Here is a 6,083-nt window from a genome sequence, read left to right as displayed (position 1 = left end):
TGTGTGTGTATGTGTGTGTGTGGGTGTGAACGTGTGTGTGTGTGTGTGTGTCTGTGTGTGTGTGTGTATGTGTGTGTGTATAATAAAGTTTCACATGCTACATGGTGTTTACTTTTTCTTATGTCTCAAGAGAGCTCTGTTTTACGCAGTTTTCCTGTGTCTTGGGACTCAAGCGCGTTCTCCTTTGGCCATGGTCCATGAACTGCTGGAGGCCATGCCCGGACTGTTCTTCTTTCTTGGTTCTGTCTCTCTTGACACCTGTGAAGAAGAGCCTGGGCAGGGGCAAGATATTTAGGGTTGCTATTTAATAATAAAAACGTTTACCTATCTTGAGTGGAAGTCACTTTGCTGTGTTGGCTAACCTGCCTGAGTTCCCTTTGGCTAGAAACTGCAGTCTCTGGCATGGCATTTAGCACACCATTGTAAAACAGCAGGAGATAGATTAAGGAAAGGATTAGGGCTGGAGAGATGACTCAGCAGTTAAGAGCTCCAGAGTGCTCTTCAAGAAGGTCATGAGTTCAAATCCCAGCAACCACATGGTGGCCTCTTCTGGGGTATCTGAAGACAGCTAGAGTGTACTTACATATAATATAAATAAATCTTAAAAAAAAATAAGAAAAGGATTGATGGCTAGAGTCTTTTCCCTTTTTGTCCAGATGTTTCTTTCTTGTCAGGGTAGGGGGAAGTTTGGGGCAATAAACTTCTATTGAATGAGTAGAAGAGAATCAAAATCGTGGAGGGAAAAACTTTTACACAAGCAAATATGGATTAAACTCACATACATGTGTATACAGATTCATGCACTCACATTCATAAATCTCTGTTTGAACCAGCTGGCCCAGATTTCAAGCTATCTCATGACTGCATACTTACACATACATATCCGTATTTACATATGCCTATGGAGCCAAAGACCAAGCACCGGTGCAGAAAGAACTCACTCACTCACTCTGGATGAACAATGAGCTCCAATCTTTATTGCACAGAGAAAGAGAAAGCTTCTGCCCTTTCCTTGCCAAAAGAAAATCAAAGCAAAGTCTGTAAGAAGAAAGCATCGCCCTCTTTAATAAGAAAAAGCCTGCCTTGCTGTTAAGAAAAGGCCTGTGGTGCCGTGGTGAGGAGAAGCCTGCTTGCTCCTCTGCCGCTTCTTGTTTTTCCCTCTTTCCCTCTGCTTTTTGAGACAGGGTTTCTCTGTGTAGCCCTGGCTGTCCTGGAACTCACTCTATAGACCAGGCTGGTCTCGAACTCAGAAATCCGCCTGCCTCTGCCTCCCAAGTGCTGGGATTAAAGGCGTGCGCCACCACCGCCCTGGGTTCTCTTACTATTTTTAAGTGCCTTATAATTTCTGAATTATCCCACTCTGCATTCTCCTCCTAATCTTGCTCTCTCCTGCTCTGATGCAGCAGTGCCCTTGCCCCCAATCCCATTCTCCCAATGTTCTCTTGAAAGACCCCTGTGGGGAGACCCCCACTCAAATCTCTGGAGGATGTGCACCCAAGGAATCACGAGAGACCATCTTGATGTAATTATAAGAGGTAGTTTTTAATTTCAGGGCACTCCGGTTCGGCACCACACCTATCTCACGAAGGAGATAATGACCACGAGGCTCGAAAGTTAGGGGTTTATATAGGGAAAAGGTCTTGGGGAACAAAGGAGTCGGTATGGTTACACATGATTGGCTAGTTCAAATATTAACTATTACGTGCAGAACAGAGTGGAAAGTTCCTAAGGTTGGTGTTAATCTGAGTCAACAGAGCATCTGACCTTAAACCATATCTGAGAGGACCAGATGGTCCATTACTTAGTGTCTGCCAGGCACGTCTTTGCAGGCCTGGGCCTTGGACATGTCCTCGTTTGCCTAGACATGTTTTCCTCTATGTTTATAGTTTTATGTCTTCTTGACCTGCCAGCTCTTATGATATCTAACAACTTGTTTGCTCTTTCCCAGGCCTATGTGGCCAGTTTGTGATGGATTCTTAGGCCCGTGGCTTTTCTTTCTAGTCAGCATAGGTCTAAAGCTTTAATTTTTCCTTTGCCTTGAACTCTTTCTCATTTCCTTTGTTCTAAACCTTTTCTTATTTTGACTAAATTATCTTTGACTCTTCCTGAGTGATCTATGTAAAAACAACACTCTCCTTCTATGTCTTTTTGGCCTGTTAGTTCCCAGAATGTCTTAACAGCTTGCTTATTTTTGCCCAGGCTTATTTAGAAATATTCGACCTTGGTCCACTGTGTTTTTCTCAAGCCTGCAATTTTCTCATTAGCCAGCACAAGTTTTAAATTTAACTCTTTCACTCTCTCCGATGTTGTATCTTCCAATGTGATCTTTCCTACCCTTTTGTACTTTTTCTAGGAGAGTAGATCACATGGTTTTTCCAGCGCCCAGCCTTTCTTTTACTAGAAGTTCAAACATAAATTAAATAAGAACTTTACAACAGAGAATGTTTACATGCATATCCGTTAAAAGTCATTATCTGGCTAAACATCCGTCATCTGTCACCAGTTTCCACAGGTTCTCAAAAGTTATGTCACCATAACTTTGGTGACTAAAATTATAACTTTGGTGGATAAGTTATTTGGTGAAATTTTGTATAGATAAACTGAGTCAATTTTTTGTTTTCTGTCCTTGCACCTATAGTAAATCTTTAGGGTTTTTTCTACAACCTTTGGTTAACGGTTTTACAACCTCTTAGAATGTGTTCTAAGTTGTAGATGCCTGCTTGCTTTCTCAGAAGCAATTAACTTGTGACACTTGAAGACTGGCAGAGTTCTCAATGCAGTTTTGATATCAGAAAGGATTTAATAGCAGTCCTACTATAAAGGAACTTAATAATTAAATACTAGTATAATTTTAGGAATTCTTATAGGATCATCATTAAGAATTAAGAAGTCATCCATTTGTCTACATAGCATCATTACAAGATAGTACATCTTTGTAGTTCTGCAGAAATCTGCTCCAAAGGGTGCACTAACACCTAGTGATTGTTATATACACATATATTTAGTAATACCACAAAAGGCATGTTAGTAGCAGGAATCTTTCCTAAAATGAAATTCTCCTCAGCCTTGCCTTAAGGAACAAAGCTGTTGTAGATTTTTTTTTTTTAAATCCATGGCAGACCCATCTGAGGAAGATCGCCTGCTAGTTTAACTTCTCCTAGATGGCTCCTAGCAATGAACCTAGGAGCCAAACCTAATGAAGCTATTGCTTGAGGCATAATGTCCACAAACGCAATATAGCAACAGGTATCATTCAAATGAAAGCTCTGCCTCTACTTAGCATTCTTTCTTTTTAGAAGATCTATTTTTATTAATTATACATGTTGTCTGTCTATATGTGGGTATATAGAGGACCCTGTGGAGGCCCTAAGAGGGTGTTAGATCCCCCAGAACTGGAGTTTTTTTGACTGAGGAGCCTTGATCTGAGGCTGGGTTCTGAACGCCACCCTCTTCCCTCGAAACAGCTGAACTACCTATCTACCCAGCCCCTCGTAATACTTCTTTACCATGTACCTTCAAAGGAATAAGATACCAGTTAACGTACATGAATGTATTTAAAACTCTATAGGATAAGTGCTGTTCGGTAATTTGTTTCTTAACTAGGTCAGGAGATATAGATGTAGGCATGATATGGAAAGATGGCAAGGAGCCAAACCTCAATCTGTGCCCCAGGAGGATTAAAAAAAAAAATGTTCACCAACAGGAGAGATGTACTTATGACTCAGAGCCCAATAAATGATGAAATGGGCACATGGGCAACTAGCATCTCCGTTACCAATGGCCTCAGTGGGCATCAACCAGAAGCAGGTGATCAACTTGGGGCAGCTTAAGAGTCTAGATGAAGGGCTCAGCATCTTGTACAGCGAACAGTAAATAAGTTGGTCTCCGCCTCCCAGGCTTTCTTGGGTTTTCACGATGTGGTGTTTTCTGGGATCTTCTTTTGTTGCTTCCGTAGCTAAGGGAGCACCTTGGGCTCCCAGAGTCTGTTCACCCTGAACTTGGGCATGACCTGGGTCCCACAGAGAGACAGCCTCACCCTAAATCTCATGTGCTCCATTGCTGTCTGGCAGTCCTTCCCAGGCGAGCACTCCGGGCATATTTAAATGCATGTCTGTTACAAAGACTCCCTTGGCTCTTGTCATCTCAGAGGAAAGAATTCAGACAAGAGACAGCGTGGAAGCAGTTTATTTAGCAAAGCAAAGCAAGCGGGCCAAACAGATTGAAGTGGGTTGTCCCAAGGGAAGGTGACAGCACAGCGAGTCCTCTGTTGTGGATTTTAAGTAGTTTTGTTTTAAGAATAAACATTCATGAGGTGACTCTTTGCTTTACAAATCATATAGGGACGGGATCCTTCCTCTAAGACGATTCTGCCTGGGATGCTCTAGGAAAACCTACAAAAGAAAATGGGGCCAAAACCAAGATGTGTAATGTTATGAGGTTTCCCGGTCTCAGATACTTGTCCGGTCGCCAAGCAGAATATCTGACCAAAGCACCTGAAAGCAGGAAAGGTTTATTTCGGCTCAGAATCCCAGGGTTGATTTCAGTCTGTGAGCCTGAAGCAGCAGCTAGTGTAGGAAGTTGTGACGCAGAGAGAGAGAGAGAGAGAGAGAGAGAGAGAGAGAGACAGAGAGAGACAGAGAGAGACAGAGAGAGACAGAGAGAGACAGAGAGAGAGAGAGAGAATGCCGATCCTTAGCTCAGGTCTCCTCTTACCTGGTCTAGGACCTCAAGACACCATAATGGTGTCTCCTTTTGTGGGATGAGCCTCTCACTCTCTCACTTCAATTAACCTCATTACCTAGACAGTCCCTCAAAGACTCACCCAGAGGCTTGTCTACTAAGGGATTCTTTCTATTTTTTTTTTCTTTTCTGATTTTTTTTGAGACAGGGTTTCTCTGTATAGCCCTGGCTGTCCTGGAACTCACTCTGTAGACCATGCTGGCCTCGAACTCAGAAATCCACCTGCCCCTGCCTCCCAAGTGCTGGGATTAAAGGCGTGCGCCACCACTGCCCGGCTACTAAGTGCTTCTAAATCTTGTCAGGTTGACGCTCTTGCTCTTTTATGCTGGGCTTTCATCTTGGTACTTAATGCCGGCCCTAGACTCAAATCCCTGGAAGGTGAGTCCCCAGAAAACAACCCGACTTAGTGATGCTCACCCCGAAATGTACAGCTCTCTGCTTTGTTATCATAAGGATATGACCAACTCCTGGTTTTGTTTTTGTGGTTGCTTTTGCTTTTTGGCTTCGGATACTCGCTTACACCGACACCCAAGGATTCTGTTGGGTTGCCTGGACTACTTAACTCGGCAGAGCAGGCCAACTTTCTGCTTGCTTGCATAGATCTTGAAGGTCCTCTTGTGGCTTTCCCATTTAAAACCCATCTCTGTACCTTTCCAGCAGGACACACCTGAGACTTGGCTTTATGGGTGTCAAAACAATAGATCCTGTATTTAAAACCGGATCAAGCCTGAGGTTTTTAATCCCCGGAGTCTCAAACTCTGTAACACTAATGATCATATCCCTTTTTCTTCATGCTCTTCAGCCTATCGCCAACCACTCATAGCAAACTAACACATCTAAGTAATTAAGTTACACAAATATAACACTCAGCCATTTCCGGAAATGCGAAGTCCGTAGAAAACATCGTTAACAATTTGCACAGCTCTATGACGTTCGCCCGGCAAAGATTTCTAGAATGCTCTCAAGATACTGGAACATGATTGAATTTTCACTGGCCCACCCCCACCCCCACAATTACCATCTCCGGGTACATGCTCCGCTGTGCCCAGAGTCCCTGAACAAAATTTCAGTTCACCGACTGCATAGGTGAGTTTATCTGATGGGCAAGCCCTGGCCTCGCAGCACCCCGTAGCGAAGCACCCGCGGGGCGAGCAGCATCTTGCAGGAGCCAGCGCGAGGCGCCTCGCCCAACTTCCTTTATACTCTCAACGGCTGAGCCCGGGTGGCAACAGAGACTGAGGGAGGCTCTACCAGAGCAGCCACCGTTGGGAGCCGCTTTGGCGGTCTCAGGTTCGAGACAGCCTCCCCGCAGTTTGCAGGAAGGCGAGCGAGTGAGTGGTGGA

At 44.0% G+C, this 6,083-nt stretch overlaps 1 protein-coding gene and 1 long non-coding RNA gene across 4 annotated transcripts in view; one reads left to right on the top strand and one right to left on the bottom strand.

Annotated features, from left to right (window-relative positions):
• Positions 1 to 4,169: 4,169 nt before the first annotated feature.
• LOC116074325 lies at positions 4,170 to 5,647 on the bottom strand. The gene is made up of 2 exons (XR_004112174.1): positions 5,158 to 5,647; positions 4,170 to 4,391 (listed from the first exon to the last, which is right to left on the bottom strand). It is a non-coding gene; the product is annotated as an uncharacterized LOC116074325 (long non-coding RNA).
• A 58-nt stretch (positions 5,648 to 5,705) lies between these two features.
• The window catches only part of Dnah8 (dynein axonemal heavy chain 8), a 253,949-nt gene continuing 253,571 nt past the window's right edge, over positions 5,706 to 6,083 (top strand). Inside the window, exon 1 of one of the 3 annotated variants that reach the window (XM_031346760.1) lies at positions 5,706 to 5,826. The gene's annotated coding sequence lies outside the window, so the exon portion shown is untranslated. Of the gene's footprint in view, positions 5,827 to 5,936; positions 6,072 to 6,083 lie in introns of those variants that run through there. The other 2 variants (XM_031346759.1, XM_031346763.1) reach the window with 2 other exon arrangements.

This window comes from Mastomys coucha, unplaced genomic scaffold, assembly GCF_008632895.1.
Source record: "Mastomys coucha isolate ucsf_1 unplaced genomic scaffold, UCSF_Mcou_1 pScaffold3, whole genome shotgun sequence".
Taxonomy (NCBI): Eukaryota; Metazoa; Chordata; class Mammalia; order Rodentia; family Muridae; genus Mastomys; species Mastomys coucha.
Note: the sequence above shows the minus strand (reverse complement) of the source record. Positions and strands in the feature narration are given on the sequence as shown.